We start from the raw sequence: 18,374 nt of genomic DNA, 5'->3' as shown, positions 1-18,374 counted from the left end.
GGTCAGTTTTGCTGTGTACCAACTAAACCTTTTTTTTATAGATTCTGGAAACGTTAGTTTTTATTAATGGTGAGCAGGAACAAAGTAATTCTATATATTTTTTAAAATTTCCAAACTCAGTGTCAATACAAGCTTTATCCTATGAACCCTTATAGACAAAGTTCCAGTTAGCGTCTTTTAAAACACTAATAAGTGATATAATGTACTCTTCCTTTTGTCTTCTTACACACGCTTCATCGTGCATACTATAGTAGTTCGGTAGTTCACTAAAGAGATTGAGAAGCAATGAGCCTTTGTATGTAAAGCATCCATTTGCAATACTAATTGTGTAAATTTAACTGGGAATATTTACAGTGATATTATCTATGCTACAATTATTGTTTGCAACACACTGGTTGGTACAGTACACAATAAGTAACCTTCATAGATTAAGATAATTTCTTAAGACCTCTTTATCCATGTTCACCATTCCTACGTTGAAATCACAACATATGACAATCTGTATTTTATGCTTTAACATTTTTCTAATTAACAATTGAAATATTTCAAAAACTGTATCAAGTCCCCATTTGGAGACCTGTATGGACTTGCAAGTATTAGCTTTCACTTTTATGAAGCTTAATTATGCATCTAGCACTGTACAGTGTGATATTGCAGCCATTTCTGTGAATTTGAAAACATCTCTGACAAATATCCCACTCTCAACATTTCGCTTTGTTTTCTACACTTTGTTTGCAGCGACATTTTCTTGAGGAACAAAAATATCCATTCGATTTTCCATTAGCCAACGCTCACATCCACATCCTAACTCAGTAATTACTAATTTGTTGTAATGTGAGCACTTTATCTCTCATTTCGTTCTTCTGAATGCCATTTGTCTCCGTATCAAAGTTTATTTTCTATTACCAGGAGATTGCCAGATTGGTTACCGACATTAGACAGCACCACGTACCTGTTTCTAAGGCGTAGGCGCGTAGCTGTACACCCAGTTCCCTCATTCGCCTCCCGTTCAGAGTCATACGATACAACCACCGTCTGCCATTCACTCCCAGTGAGGACCACCCGGACAAATGTTGCACTGTGGAAGACGCATTTTTTGCTACTGGTCCTCCGACATCAGCCACGGTCACTGCAGCTGCAGTCAGTGGATGGTGTGGAGTAGGTGTGTTTTGTCTTTTGCTTTGTTTTTTTCTCTTTTTTTCGTCGAGGAAACTAAGTGGAGAGAGTGAAGCATGGTTTGAGATTAGAAAAATGAATTTTGTCTCACAGGACCGTTTAATAATCATTGTTCATGGATTCTATGCTTATAGTCATTTCTACGGAATAGCTGAAAGATATTTAGATTAAGTAAGTATCTATTAATTTCCGAGACTAAGAATTTACGGTTACAGAATAGAAAACTGGATGGAGTTTAAAGGAGGATTGGTTGTGGCATATACACTCCTGGAAATTGAAATAAGAACACCGTGAATTCATTGTCCCAGGAAGGGGAAACTTTATTGACACATTCCTGGGATCAGATACATCACATGATCACACTGACAGAACCACAGACACATAGACACAGGCAACAGAGCATGCAAAATGTCGGCACTAGTACAGTGTATATCCACCTTTCGCAGCAATGCAGGCTGCTATTCTCGCATGGAGACGATCGTAGAGATGCTGGATGTAGTCCTGTGGAACGGCTTGCCATGCCATTTCCACCTGGCGCCTCAGTTGGACCAGCGTTCGTGCTGGACGTGCAGACCGCGTGAGACGACGCTTCATCCAGTCCCAAACATGCTCAATGGGGGACAGATCCGGAGATCTTGCTGGCCAGGGTAGTTGACTTACACCTTCTAGAGCACGTTGGGTGGCACGGGATACATGCGGACGTGCATTGTCCTGTTGGAACAGCAAGTTCCCTTGCCGGTCTAGGAATGGTAGAACGATGGGTTCGATGACGGTTTGGATGTACCGTGCACTATTCAGTGTCCCCTCGACGATCACCAGTGGTGTACGGCCAGTGTAGGAGATCGCTCCCCACACCATGATGCCGGGTGTTGGCCCTGTGTGCCTCGGTCGTATGCAGTCCTGATTGTGGCGCTCACCTGCACGGCTCCAAACACGCATACGACCATCATTGGCACCAAGGCAGAAGCGACTCTCATCGCTGAAGACGACACGTCTCCATTCGTCCCTCCATTCACGCCTGTCGCGACACCACTGGAGGCGGGCTGCACGATGTTGGGGCGTGAGCGGAAGACGGCCTAACGGTGTGCGGGACCGTAGCCCAGCTTCATGGAGACGGTTGCGAATGGTCCTCGCCGATACCCCAGGAGCAACAGTGTCCCTAATTTGCTGGGAAGTGGCGGTGCGGTCCCCTACGGCACTGCGTAGGATCCTACGGTCTTGGCGTGCATCCGTGCGTCGCTGCGGTCCGGTCCCAGGTTGACGGGCACGTGCACCTTCCGCCGACCACTGGCGACAACATCGATGTACTGTGGAGATTTCACGCCCCACGTCTTGAGCAATTCGGCGGTACGTCCACCCGGCCTCCCGCATGCCCACTATACGCCCTCGCTCAAAGTCCGTCAACTGCACATACGGTTCACGTCCACGCTGTCGCGGCATGCTACCAGTGTTAAAGACAGCGATGGAGCTCCGTATGCCACGGCAAACTTGCTGACACTGACGGCGGCGGTGCACAAATGCTGCGCAGCTAGCGCCATTCGACGGCCAACACCGCGGTTCCTGGTGTGTCCGCTGTGCCGTGCGTGTAATCATTGCTTGTACAGCCCTCTCGCAGTGTCCGGAGCAAGTATGGTGGGTCTGACACACCGGTGTCAATGTGTTCTTTTTTCCATTTCCAGGAGTGTATATATTCAGTAGTACTGGACTAGTTTAGTGCATTTCTTGTGTTGTAGGAATTATAGCTGGTCATTCGTTATTGTCAGTCCAGGTCACCCTTCTCCACGTTTCGAGCGTTCAGTTACGATATTCTAGCCTCCACGCTATTTTTCGTGCTCTGTGACCTGCAGTGACCAGAGGTACACCAGGTGCCTTCTGTATTAAATAACGAAAAAATAGTTCTCAGTTGTATGGCTGCTCAAACGTTGTGTCAACCACTGAAGTGATATGTTGCAGTATGTCCTATCCATCAGCTCCTACAAATCGTGGCCATGACAGCGATGGATTTTCTCGAACCTAGATACTCACGATCGCCCATTGACACAGCGGCATATTGAATATCCAGTGTCTTTGCGAGTTAGTGTATCCCATGCATCAGAAACCTACGCATTGTCTGCGATAAATAATAAATCACCATGTCCTCGATTACAACAAAATATGACTAGTAATTCAATAATTTAGTTGACATAGTATATTAAAGATCAAACAAATCAAAAAATAGAGTTAGAAAATTATTTGATTTGCTATAGTGATAGAGAGCTGTGATGGTCGCCGACCGGTGTGGCCGAGGGGTTCTATGATCTTCAGTCTGGAACCGCGTGACCGTTACGGTCGTACATTCGAATCCTGCCACGGGCATGGATGTGTGTGATGTCCTTAGGTTAGTTAGGTTTAAGTAGTTCTAAGTTCTAGGGGACTGATGAACTCAACTGTTACGTCCCATAGTGCTCAGAGCCATTTGAACCAATTTTTGAGCTGTGATGGTCTAGTGGGTAGTTGCACTTCGTGCACCGAGTGGGAAGGTTGCTGGTTTACCGCCTCACGGCAGCGCAATGCGCACCTAGATAGCTTTCCCTCAGTGCAGTGTGTGGTTTATGTCTTCGTGTGTGTCACATCGTCGTTTGCTCCGTAACAATAGTTGTGGGTGTCCGCTCGCAATGTCGGCCATGGGTTCCAACCGTGTTTCGAGAAAAGGTACAGTACGCTTCAATTTCGACATAGTCATGCGCTCTGTGCACTACGGATCTTCGGAGATTCACGATAGGCTCGTTGATACCACTCGCGTAACATCTGATCAGGTTTATACTGCCTATTTTTATTCCAATGACTGTTTTTTCTTTAAGTTTTTGGATCCAGTACAAGTAGATAGGTTTTCTTGCGTCATGGTTCTCAACTTCAGTTTAAGCATCGTGATGGTTCCATGAGTATGGTGCTTCTTGTTAACGCAGAAATGGATTATGCAAATGTCAGAGCGTTTAATCTCCGGTCGGAGGTTGAAGACAGTTTTAGGTGTTGATCCGTTTTGGTAATATTACAGGACGCGGACACGGTTGTTCTCATAACCGGGTGCTATCTTCCGTCCAGTGGAGATGGTAATCAAACATAACATTTCTTCCCAACTACGGGTCTGTGGTTACTGCGTTCATGTAACTTTTAGTGATAAAGTGGGACGTGCTTTCTCTGCAATGAAAATGACCACGTTAAATCAAATTGCCCGCGGCACATATTTGTACTGCAATCTTCATTTGAACAGCGTAGAAAATTGACGTTAGCTGATCTCGTTTCTACTGCTTACGAGGTTGATGCCACGTTTCCCTGTGTGTAACGGAACAATAGAGGCACGAGCAGCTTACTGCTCCCCAATTTCCGCCATTACCCACACAGCACGGTCCTGAAATATTTGTTGCCAAGCTGCCAGTGTCTGCAGTTCAGTGTAACTGACGTTCTCAGAATGTTGAGGAATCGGATTCGTTCACTCCTCACCCACGCCTTCGTGAAGTAAGTTCGTCAACTGATGTGTCTCGTAGTGCTGAGTACTGCATTCGTGATGGGGTCAGTGAAGCGAAAACAGCTGCTAAGGTGTGTTTGTCTCGCAGCTGAGGTAACTCCTCCGGAACTGCCTAAGAGCTGCACATTCGTTTAGCATTCTGGTTTTCCAACGACTCAATAGCAGCAACTGGAGGCACCCCTAAATTTACCTGTTCTCTGGTCATCCATTCAAGTAATGTCGGAATCACTTATTGTTGTTTCTCCCTTGCAGGTGGTTGCTGGTCAGGAAGTCCTACCAGTCGAGCCAGATGTGTTGCCCGACCCCTTTCTTGTGCGTCGATCTGAACTGCAAGGATCTCAGGCTTCGGAGTGGGCTTCGGAGTCTCCTTGTTCTCAAGCACTGTAGTTAATGCTAAAGCACCGCCTACATCCCGAAATGCAGAAGCTGTATTGCCTTGAAATCGCTGCAAACAACGCGTCCAACCTGAGTGCGAGGTGGCTCGTGAAAAGAAACACAGATTTCAGAGATGGGTGTGCAAGGCCCCCCCCCCCCCCCCCCCCCACGAGCACCCCGGCACCCTCGGACTTGTCAATGACTCTGACACACAATAGCGGGATAACTAAGTTGGTCAGCAGATCGAATTTGGTTTCTTGTTGTTACAGTACGCAAGCTTATACATCTACATCTACATCTACATTTATACTCCGCAAGCCACCCAATGGTGTGTGGCGGAGGGCACTTTAGGTGCCACTGTCATTACCTCCCTTTTCTGTTCCACTCGCGTATGGTTCGCGGGAAGAACGACTGTCTGAAAGCCTCCGTGCGCGCTCTAATCTCTCTAATTTTACATTCGTGATCTCCTCGGGAGGTATAAGTAGGGGGAAGCAATATATTCGATACCTCATCCAGAAACGCACCCTCTCGAAACCTGGACAGCAAGCTACACCGTGATGCAGAGCGCCTCTCTTGCAGAGTCTGCCACTTGAGTTAGCTAAACGTCTCCGTAACGCCATCACGGTTACCAAATAACCCTGTGACGAAACGCGCCGCTCTTCTTTGGATCTTCTCTATCTCCTCCGTCAACCCGATCTGGTACGGATCCCACACTGATGAGCAATACTCAAGTATAGGTCGAACGAGTGTTTTGTAAGCCACCTCCTTTGTTGTTGGACTACATTTTCTAAGGACTCTCCCAATGAATCTCAACCTGGTACCCGCCCTACCAACAATTAATTTTATATGATCGTTCCACTTCAAATCGTTCCGCCCGCATACTCCCAGATATTTTACAGAAGTAACTGCTGCCAGTGTTTGTTCCGCTGTCATATAATCATACAATAAAGGATCCTTCTTTCTATGTATTCGCAATACATTACATTTGTCTATGTTAATGGTCAGTTGCCACTCCCTGCACCAAGTGCCTATCCGCTGCAGATCTTCCTGCATTTCGCTGCAATTTCCTAATGCTGCAACTTCTCTGTATACTACAGCATCATCCGCGAAAAGCCGCGTGGAACTTAAGACACTATCTACTAGGTCATTTATATATATTGTGAAAAGCAATGGTCCCATAACACTCCCCTGTGGCACGCCAGAGATTACTTAAACGTCTGTAGACGTCTCTCCATTGATAACAACATGCTGTGTTCTGTTTGCTAAAAACTCTTCAATCCAGCCACACAGCTGGTCTGATATTCCGTAGGCTCTTACTTTGTTTATCAGGCGACAGTGCGGAACTGTATCGAACGCCTTCCGGAGGTCAAGGAAAATAGCATCTACCTGGGAGCCTGTATCTAATATTTTCTGGGTCTCATAAACAAATAAAGCGAGTTGGATTTCACACGATCGCTGTTTCCGGAATCCATGTTGATTCCTACAGAGTAGATTCTGGGTTTCCAAAAACGACATGATACTCGAGCCAAAAACATGTTCTAAAATTCTACAACAGATCGACGTCAGAGATATAGGTCTATAGTTTTGCGCATCTGCTCGACGACCCTTCTTGAAGACTGGGACTACGTATGCTCTTTTCCAATCATTTGGAACCTTCCGTTCCTCTAGAGACTTGCGGTACGCGGCTGTTAGAAGGGGGGCAAGTTCTTTCGCGTACTCTGTTAATCTGGAGAAATCGGAACTGCAGCTCAAGTCATTGCAGTAGTTTCTCCGAATTCTTTGCGGTTGTCGTATTCCTAGAAGTTCAGTTTAATCTTTCTCTCCCTGATTTTTTGCACCGTGTTTAAAGTGACTCCAGAATATTACAAGGGAACTGCCTTGTTTTTAGTAGACGGTAGGCATTCCCATTGAGGAATTGAAGCTCTTCGTAATTGTAGAGGAATGGGATATACTCTTCACCTGGCCTTGACTGTCCATTATGCACCATCCGATACCAGACGCAGTTCCGATTATACCAGATTTTATGTGGAGGAGGTGGTTCATGTATTATGGAAAAGTCCACCGAGTATTAAGCTAGGTGGTGATTTTAAGTGTGTCGCGTTTTGTAGGCGAGCGTCCCAGTTTTAATTTCCGTCCGGAATTGCAAGATTTAGTTCGTTCCTAGAAACTGCAAGATACATGGGTCTGTAACTATCCGACTTTTGTCAGTTTACCTGTTTTACTGCTACTTCTAGCAGTAGGCTTGACAGATTTTATCTGATTGGATGCGTGATAGGACTTCGGCTGTCGATGCCATCCCCACCAACTGCCCGGATCACAGCAGTGACTGTTACACAGTTGGTGAAATTGTTCCTGTTGGCTTGGATACTGAATGTGGTGCACTTCCAGGTTCCCTTTCTAGACGAAGTCATCCTGGAAGTGTGGGACTGTAGTCTCTGTTGAATTGCGCGATACGCCTCCATTTTCGAATGACCGATTCAACTGGCAAAGCCGAGGCTCCGACAACTGATTATACACCTCGCGAATTTCGGAGGACACAAGAATTTTACTACACTCTCTTCAGTGACCTTTATAAAAGTGGTCATCTGGCTGCCCTGCGGAGTGCAGACGTCACGCTTCTAAAGGCATTTGTTACGGTTGAAACAGCGTCAAATCTAAGGATTAAGGATGCGTTGCAAACCACGTTCGTTGACAGCGGATGAATTTACTTCCCTGTAACATCAGATTCGAAATCAGCCTCGTCGTCGACGTGCTTGTATCACTGAGGGCGGCAGTGTTGTGACGTCACAGCACATATTGTGTGCTCTCAACCAGTTCTGTGTTGGGCTGTATGAGGTACCCGTTCCTGTCTACGACGAGGTGGTCTGATGGGTAATGAACCTCTGTCTTCAAAGGATCGCATCTGATGTGATCCCTGCCTTTTGTCTGGTGATGATGGTAACGAAATGATGTGATGAAAACGTCGTGATTGTGTGTATATGTTTAATGTCTGAGTGTGTGTATTATGGTTTCTTTAGCTTATACGATTTGATTAAATGCGTACTTTATAGTTCCTGCTGTTTGTCATGATGGGGAATTTAGTTCTGGGGTCGGGTGGATTTTGTCTCCGATTCCTGATGACTAGGTAGTTGGAGTCTGAGGTTTGGTGGAAAAATTTAATCGACTTCTTTTGGATGATTTCTGGAATTTTTTGTATACTGTGAGCTGTGTAGATGTCTCTGATTGACACCCACTAGCATCAGAAGCAATTATGAAGTATTTATTTTAGACTCTCTTTACTTTTGCGATATTGGTGTCTGTGGCCATTGACCAGATTTCGGATCCGTAGGTGATGGCTGCTTCAATGATGGTTTTGAAAATCTTCTTTTTGGCTTTCATGTTGATTCTATTGCCTTTAATAAGATCGTTCCTGTGGCCTTGTTGCAGATGTCTGTGACGTGGTCTCGAAATGTCATCCTTTTGTCCAGCTTGATGCCAAGGTATTTTACTGAATCTGCCCATGGAAGATTTTTGTCGGTGAGCCGGATGTAGAGGTTAGGAGGTATTCTTTTATAAGTAAAGAGTATGGCCTGTGTCTTCTCCGCATTGATGGTAATTTTCCATTGGTTTGCCCAGTGCTGGATGGTCTGGAAGTGTTGCTCTATTTTTCTGACTAGGTACTGGAGTTTTGAACTGCTGCGGTACACTGCGGTGTCATCAGTAAATAGGGATAAGTGACCTCCTAGTTGTTTGGGAATGTCATTTGCGTAAATCGAATAGAGAACTGGTCCCTGGACTGATCCTTGTGGTACTCCAGCCTCTATTGTTCTGGTGTTGCTAGTCGCTCCTGGGACATGAACATAGAACGTCCTCTTGCGGAGAAATGATGCTATAGGATGAATGGGGCAGTTGTATTGACGAAGTTTAAAGATGAGGTCATAGTGCCACACTCTTATCGAATGCTTTTTCTATGTCATGCAGGACCGCTCCAGTACTGTCTTATGTTCCTGGCTTGACATATGTGTTCAACAAGTCTGGTCACCTGGTGGATTGTGCTATGTTCTTCACAGAGTCAGGATTGTTCTGGGATGATTATATTATTCTCCTTGAGGAATTCTTTCAGTTCTACTTGGATGAGTTTTTCTAAGATCTTTCATAAAAAGTTTAACAGTGAAATTGGTCTATAATTTTGCGTAAATAGTAGGTCCTTGTTTGGTTTTGGTAACGTGATTAAGCGAGCCTGCTTCCATGGTTTGGAAAAGTAGTGAAGTCTCAAACAGGCATTATATATGGACGTCAAGAAGTTGATTGTTCCTGGAGGTAGGTGATGTAGTAGTTGCGGTTGGATGAAGCCTGGGCCTGCTGCTTTTTTCAGATGAATGTTTTTGATGTGGTGACATACGATGTCTACACGTCATCCGATTTGTTTATTCAGACACTGAATCGTAGACTTCCATCTGCTTGTAGTGCTGCATTTTCAGATGCTTTTCAGTGTGACGATAAAAAACTGGTTCAAATGTCTATGAGCACATGGGACTTAACATCTGAGGTCATCAGACCCCTAGAACTTAGAACTACTTAAACCCAACAAACCTAAGGACATCACACACTTCCATGCCCGAGGCAGGATTCGAACTTGCGACCGTAGCGGTCGCGCGGTTCCAGACTGAAGAGCGAAGAACCGCTCGGTCACACCGGCCGGCAGTGTGACGATGTCTATGACCTTATTATCGATCGCCTTCACGTAAATCGTCAGGACTGGATGACTTGACAAGATAGTTTCATGAGCATTTTTGCCCTTTGTTGGGTACAGCTATTATTAATACTACTACTACTACATTGCTTTAGAACGAAGTGTTGATAAGAGGCTCAGATTCCGACTCGTTTAAAATTGGCAAAATTATGTTAATTCCTAAAAGTTCTGGTCAGGCAGCAACTGATAAATTTCATCCGACACATAAGCGCCAAAGAAACTGATATAGGTATGTGTATTCAGATACAGAGATACGTAAACAGGCAGAATGCGGCGCTGTGGTCGGCAACACGTACGTAAGTCAAGTGTCTGGCGCAGTTTTTATGTCTGTTACTGCTGCTACAATGGCAGGTTATCAAGATTGAGTTTGAATGCGGAGTTATAGTTAGGGCACGAGCTATGGGACAAAGCATCTCCGAGATAGATATGAAGTGGGGATTTTCCCGCAAAGCTCTTTCACGAGTGTACCATGAATATCAGGAATCCGGTAAAACATCATATTTCCGACATCACTGCAGCCGGAAAAAGTTTCTGCAAGAACGGGATCAACGAAGACTGAATGGAATAGTTCTATTGCTACAGACTTCAATGCTGGGCCATCAACAAGTGGCAGCATGCGAATCGTTCAATGAAACATCATTGATACGGCCTTTCAGAGCCGAAGGCCCAATCGTGTACCCTTAATGAATGCATGACAGAACGCTTTGCGCGTCGCCTGGCTCTGTGAACACTGACGTTAGACTGTTGATGGCTGGAAACATGTTGCCTGGTCGGACGAGTATCCAATTAACACTCTCCTAAGTTTAAACTCTTCCTTTGGCTACCAAACTCCCTAGACATGAACATTATGGAGCATATTTGGTAAACCTTCCAACCTATTGTTCAGAAGAGTTCTCCACCCCCTCGTAATTATACGGATTTATTTACAGCGCTGCACTCAGTTCCCTTCAGCCAACTTAACACATTAGTCGAGTCCATGTCATGTCTTGTCGCAGAACTCCTGTGTGCTCGTGTGGGCCCTAAACGATGTTAGGCAGGTGAACCAGTTTCTTTGGTCCCTCATTGTATTTTATCACTGTACTTATAGTTAAATATTACGTTTGCAGTGTCAATTGGATGACATTCGACAACGAGCGAAGCACCGGAAATATCCCCTCTTGACAGCTGTGGCTCTAAAAATATGGAAATCTGTATCCTTCTTATGACTGGACATAATTTTCCACGTAAAAAAATCTTTCATTCCCCTTACAGCTATAGAAATTTTCCAAGTCTAATCCACGCCGTCCCTTATGACAGCACAGTCATTATCTTTGCACTTGCGCACTTGCGACATCTCCACTTATACACTCCTGGAAATTGAAATAAGAACAGCGTGAATTCATTGTCCCAGGAAGGGGAAACTTTATTGATACATTCCTGGGGTCAGATACATCACATGATTACACTGACAGAACCACAGGCACATAGACACAGGCAACAGATCATGCACAATGTCGGCACTAGTACAGTGTATATCCACCTTTCGCAGCAATGCAGGCTCCTATTCTCCCATGGAGACGATCGTAGAGATGCTGGATGTAGTCCTCTGGAACGGCTTGCCATGCCATTTCCACCTGGCGCCTCAGTTGGACCAGCGTTCGTGCTGGACGTGCAGACCGCGTGAGACGACGCTTCATCCAGTCCCAAACATGCTCAATGGGGGACAGATCCGGAGATCTTGCTGGCCAGGGTACTTGACTTACACCGTCTAGAGCACATTGGGTGGCACGGGATACATGCGGACGTGCATTGTTCTGTTGGAACAGCAAGTTCCCTTGCCGGTTTAGGAATGGTAGAACGATGGGTTCGATGACGGTTTGGATGTACCGTGCACTATTCAGTGTCCCCTCGACGATCACCAGTGGTGTACGGCCAGTGTAGGAGATCGCTCCCCACACCATGATGCCGGGTGTTGGCCCTGTGTGCCTCGGTCGTATGCAGTCCTGATTGTGGCGCTCACCTGCACGGCGCCAAACACGCATACGACCATCATTGGCACCAAGGCAGAAGCGACTGTCATCGCTGAAGACGACACGTCTCCATTCGTCCCTCCATTCACGCCTGTCGCGACACCACTGGAGGCGGGCTGCACGATGTTGGGGCGTGAGCGGAAGACGGCCTAACGGTGTGCAGGACCGTAGCCCAGCTTCATGGAGACGGTTGCGAATGGTCCTCGCCGATACCCCAGGAGCAACAGTGTCCCTAATTTGCTGGGAAGTGGCGGTGCGGTCCCCTACGGCACTGCGTAGGATCCTACGGTCTTGGCGTGCATCCGTGCGTCGCTGCGGTCCGGTCCCAGGTCGACGGGCACGTGCACCTTCCGCCGACCACTGGCGACAACATCGATGTACTGTGTAGACCTCACGCCCCACGTGTTGAGCAATTCGGCGGTACGTCCACCCGGCCTCCCGCATGCCCACTATACGCCCTCGCTCAAAGTCCGTCAACTGCACATACGGTTCACGTCCACGCTGTCGCGGCATGCTACCAGTGTTAAAGACTGCGATGGAGCTCCGTATGCCACGGCAAACTGGCTGACACTGACGGCGGCGGTGCACAAATGCTGCGCAGCTAGCGCCATTCGACGGCCAACACCGCGGTTCCTGGTGTGTCCGCTGTGCCGTGCGTGTGATCATTGCTTGTACAGCCCTCTCGCAGTGTCCGGAGCAAGTATGGTGGGTCTGACACACCGGTGTCAATGTGTTCTTTTTTCCATTTCCAGGAGTGTATTTTTGAACACCACCTGCATGACCACAAAAATGAAAAATTGTGAAACAATATACGTCAAAAGTGGTCAGGACTAGAATGCTACAAGGACTTTCTAACTCAACCGATACCTTGACTATGAAATACGAGGTTCAACATATTGACGCATAATTTACGATACCGTGGCAGGTGCGAACACTTCCTGTATGCTGTGGCCATATATCGGAAGGCGAGTGGGTCTGTGTTGCCCCTTCAGCTGAAATAGTGGCACAACAGCCATGCAGTTGTGTTTGAGTTTGCCTCACACTAGAGTCTGGACTGAACAGGATATCTGTCGAAAAGACAGTCTGAACTCAACAGATCGAAGTAGAAACTCAATTGTTTTTAAGCTAGTGTCAATTCTCTTCGTGACCATGACAGGTATATCTATTTGTGGCGTGTCTATGGTGGGACAGTGACTGCATTGACCATGACACTACGTCCAACACTAAATAGAGGCTCGTTCGTGGATAAGTTGTTGTGTGCCACTTGATACCGTCGTAGGTAAAACTGAAAGGCTAAGATGAAACCACAATGTCTTCCAAGAAGTTTGCGTCGATGCCCATTCAACAGGCGTCGCAGAGTCACTTCCCCACCCATTAACAAAGATATAGTAGTTATATGCTGCCTCCATCGAGTATTAGCTGCAAATAACTGACAGCAATATAAATTTCACTGACATGTTTGAAATGGAATTTCATAGACGAGATGTAAGTGTGCGAGCTGCGTGAAAGCGAGTCAACACAGTGCGCCGAACAAATAACAGACACTTTCCTTTGAATATCGGAAAGTGCCAAACCCCGCAGGTGGTATGTGGCTCAGAAGTGGCAGCCAATGTATTGGGGTTGATCTCACGGTTCCGCTGACAATTCGCATCGTGCTATTCAGCTGCGCGACGAATTTTTTGTGTGATCACAGTGTATCTATCACACAATCCCTACTAAGTGTAATACTTCGCCAGTAACTGAATGCTGGCGATACCAAACATTACTGAGCGAAAATCCGCGATGGATGGATATTCCTCATCTGTTTCTCTTCCGAGTGGTACCACTGTGTCTTAGGACGAATGACGTAATGGTCTTAGAAGCCCCCAGATGTTACAAACACTATCGCAACGACTATATTACTGTCTCCCTACATAGAAAGTTGTTTTTATTCTACTGGCGCACACAAATATCGCTGACGATATCCATGTTAACTACTAATACAAGCTTTATAAATCAAAGTGTGGTATTGCTTAAAAATGACATGGTCTTCCACACAAATACCTCGTCATTGATTATAAAAAATGTGTGTGAAATCTTATGGGACTTAACTGCTAAGGTCATCAGTCCCTAAACTTACACACTACTTAACCTAAATTACACTAAGGACAAACCCACACACCCATGCCCGAGGGAGGACTCAAACCTCCGCCGGGACCAGCCGCGCAGTCGATGACTGCAGCCATTGATTATAGACTCCGATCGAAGGATGTGTATTAACGGACCGAAAGGACAGGTGCACGTCGCCAGCAGCGTAAGTTCATAATAAAATCACCGATATTAAAATGTGCTTCTGTTAAGGAATGTGGTACGAAGCAGATATTTGCAACTGATTTATGCTGCCGCTATGTAATACTCGTGCTAACAGTATTTGTAACGCGTTCTATCTCTGTGAGAGTTTCTGTGATATATCCACTGGTTTATAGGTGAGGGAGGATGATGGTTGATTGAGAATTATGAGATACAGTTATATGGTGTGCCATGTGATATCATTAAAAAAAAAAAAAGGTAACGCTAGATTGAGGTCGTAAGAAAATCACTGTGTGTGTGTGTGTGTGTGTGTGTGTGTGTGTGTGTGTGTGTGTGTGTGTGTGTATGTGTGTTCGTTCACAATCTAATATATGGCACTTGCAAATTAGAGGACGTTTAGAGATTATACAGGAACTGCTTTGGCACTGGTCAGTGTTGATACTCTAGAAAAAAACTAGTAAAATTGTTAAAAGTGATTGCGCTATCAATTTTGATGGTCGTTACTGCATTTCAACAGTGTGTTTTCCATCTTATCTACTGGTATGCTCTTAATTACCACATAATGATGACTGACCTCACTTGTTTAACATGAAGAAAGAGTCTTGGTGGAGTGGCACCAACTTCCGCTGACAGTTAGCACTGAAACAGTGATCACATACATGACCCCAGTATGAATAAACAGTGGAAACAGAACACGAAGCCATCTGCTACCCCATCGCTGTGAAAGAGGAATTTAAATGTAGAGGTCATCAATCACCTTCAGACAGCTATTTGGAAGAGTTCCACAATGCCACAAAACTCTTCCAACGTCAGTATGTTGTGATATTTTCTGAATTTTTGTCAATAATGAACAACGCCTCTGTCTTTTATTTCAATCATCCTGTGTGTCTGTTGTGGGAGCAGCAGTGTAATTTACACTATGCGATGTCCAGTTTTCTGTGAAAGCCAATAGATCTAAATGTCTTAATGTCAGTTTTGAACCTGACACAGACCTGGAAGACATGGTGGAAAATCAAAATGTATGTTTGTGAACAAAGCTGAGGTCATACACTACTTGGACATGATACAGCAGCCGGCCGCGGTGGTCTAGCGGTTCTAGGCGCTCAGTCCGGAACCGCGCGACTGCTACGGTCGCAGGTTCGAATCCTGCCTCGGGCATGGATGTGTGTGATGTCCTTAGGTTAGTTCGGTTTAAGTCGTTCTAAGTTCTAGGGGACTGATGACCTCAGATGTTAAGTCCCGTAGAGCTCAGAGCCATGATACAGCAGAAACAACACCGTGTCAGACAACAGCGCAGAGACACTCTCTTGCAACTGACAGCAACTGACAGTCTGTGGGATATGGTCCTCCAACAATACAGGTGATGAAACGTTACACTGGTTTGTTTTGCTTTACGGCGCAAAAACAACTGGGGTCACATGCGCCCACATCAAAATTATAGAACACGAAAACAGAGAGGAGTTAGACAATAACTAAACATTAATTCCAATTGACATAAGAGAAGACAGCTAAAAAAAGGGATGTGGAGACAGGGTTACTAAAGACACCATGCAGAAACAGAGGTCCAAAACCAAAAATTAAATGGCATTCTCCATATCGCTTTGATGGATAAAAAGTAACATGCGGTCGACAGTCCACGAATCATTTGCTAAAACGGCCGATAACGGAAGTGGCAAACGCAACTGGGAATGTAAACGGTTAAACAATGGACATTCCATCAGGAAATGTTGGACAATTAAAACTTGGGCGCAATGTGTACAAAGTCGTTGGAGGAACTCCACTTATCGAATGACAATGGCTAAAATGGCAGTGCCCAATACGAAACCTGTTACAATGACCTCCTCCTGGCGGGAGGGCCGCGAGGGGACTGTCCAAGCCGCTGGGAGAGGCTTAATAATCCTGAGCTTATTCCTATGAAGGAAGGACCAATGGCAATGCCAAAGGGACACCACCTCCTGACAGACGGCAACACAGAGATCATTGGAGTGAATATGGGAACTAGTGGGCTGAGTACGAGGACTGCAGCCTCGGCAGCAGCATCAGCAGCCTCGTTTCCTGTCAGACTAACGTGACCAGGAACCCACATAAACTGCACAGTGGCTCCACCAAGAATGAGCAACTCACAATTTTTCCTGGACTCGTTGCACTGACGGATGGGCAGTGTACAGCGCACATAGACTTTGAAGCGCTCTGAGAGAGTCTGAGCAGAAAACACGATTGTCCACAGCTCGTTGTCGTGCGGTAGCGTTCTCGCTTCCCGCGCCCGGGTTCCCGGGTTCGATTCCCGGCGGGGTCAGGGATTTTCTCTGCCTCGTGATGACTGGGTGTTGTGTGTTGTCCTTAGGTTAGCTAGGTTTAAGTAGTTCTAAGTTCTAGGGGACTGGTGACCATAGATGTTAACTCCCATAGTGCTCAGAGCCATTTGAACCATTTGAACCAGAAAACATGATTGAAAAGTCGGTGTCGCCGGATGTACTCCATAGCCTGATACAGGACAAAGAGGTCGTCTGTAAATACCGAGCAGTGTGCCGGAAGACGATATCTAAGGAAAAGTGCACCGATGAAAGGGGCACACCCGACACCTTGGCCAGTCCGAGAGCCATCAGGGAACACAATGGTACTATCGCTAAATTCCATGCGAAGGTCATGAAACCGAAAGGGATAGAGCGAGGCTGGAGTAGTGTCCTTAGAAAGCAAATGAGGGACAAAGTTAACACAGGTCACTTCACAAAGCCAAGGTGGCGAAGGGTTCACACACGCCGTGAAAGTTGCAGGTAGTGTGAAGTTAAGCTGACAGAGCAAGCGCTGAAAGCAGACACCAGGAGGTAACAGGCAAGAGGGCACGCCCCATAATGGCAATCAAAGGAATCATCAAAGAAGGAGGTAAAGGATGGGTGGCCACGCATGGCAGACAAACGGCATGCGTAAGTGCTGCGGAGAAAGTCACAGCGGTAGGACAGTGGTAGTTCAGCAGCTTCAGCATACGCACTCTCAACCGAGCTTGCGTAGAAGGTGCCAGAGGACAAATGGATGCCACGATGGTGGGTAGTAGTGTTGAGACAGCGTAAGAGAGATGGACGTGCAAATGGATAAACACAGTACCCATAGTCGAGTTTCGAATGGTCAAGGGATCGGTACAAACGGAGGAGGGCGGTTCGATCGGCACCCCAGGTTCCAGGAGTAAAGACAATGAAGACATTTCTTAAGAAGCTGCTCAGTGTGACATGTCTGTGGAGAACTGCAACAGATGGCAAAATCGTCAACAAAAAGCGAGCCAGAGATGCTCGGGGGGAGAGAATCTATTATAGGGTTAATGTCGATAGCAAAGACGATGAGGCTCAGGACAGAATCATGAGATACTCCGTTTTCCTGGATAAAGGTGTCCGAGAAGGCAGAACCCATTCACACCTTGAAAACTCGGTCTTTTAAAAATTCCTGAGTGAAACAGGGCAGGCGGCCATGGAAGCTCCACATGTAAGGAGTACAGAGGATGCCAGTTTGCCAGCAGGTGTCGTAGGTCTTCTCCAAATCGAAAAACATGGCCACAATCGGTGATTTACCCAGAAAAGCATTCATGACATGGATTGATATAGTAAGGAGATGGCCAACCGCAAAATGTTGTGCTCGAAATCCACACTGTGTAGTCTTTAGTAAATTGCGAGACTCGAGCCACCATACCAGCCGGACATGAATCATATATTCCATCACCTTGCAAATGCAGCTTGTGAAAGAGATGGGGCAGTAGCTAGAAGGAAGGTTTTTGTCATTTGTATTAGATGTGGGTACGACGGTGGCTTCACGTCAATGTCTGGGAAATGTGCCCTCATCCCAGATGCGGTTGTACGTGTTAAGCAGAAAATGCTTTCCCACAAGAGAAAGGTGCTGCAACATCTGAATGTGGACAGCGTCTGGCCATGGGATGGAGAATCGTCATGAACTGGGAGCATGATCTAGCTCCCTCATCGTAAAGGCGGCATTGTAGCACTTTCAATTCTGAGACAAGAAGGATATTGCTCGAGCCTCCTCCACTCATTTCCTATGGAGCAGGGCAGGGTGTTAGTGGGAAGAGCCCGAAATTTATGCAAAATGGCGGCCCAAAATGTTGGAGATAGCAGTAGGGCCCATGATAAATCGTCTGCTACTGTCAAACCGGAAATTGGTGAATGATCTTGGTCCCAGAGAGCCGTTGGAAATTGGCCCACACGACAAAGGAAGGGGTGGAACTGTTAAAAGAATTAGTGAATGAAATCCAGCTAGATTTTTTTGCTGTGCTGAAGAATGTGACCAC

The sequence above is a fragment of the Schistocerca piceifrons genome, chromosome X, assembly GCF_021461385.2.
Source record: "Schistocerca piceifrons isolate TAMUIC-IGC-003096 chromosome X, iqSchPice1.1, whole genome shotgun sequence".
In the NCBI taxonomy this organism is placed as follows: domain Eukaryota; kingdom Metazoa; phylum Arthropoda; class Insecta; order Orthoptera; family Acrididae; genus Schistocerca; species Schistocerca piceifrons.
The sequence above is the reverse complement of the archived record's forward strand: the minus strand, read 5'-3'. Positions refer to the sequence as shown.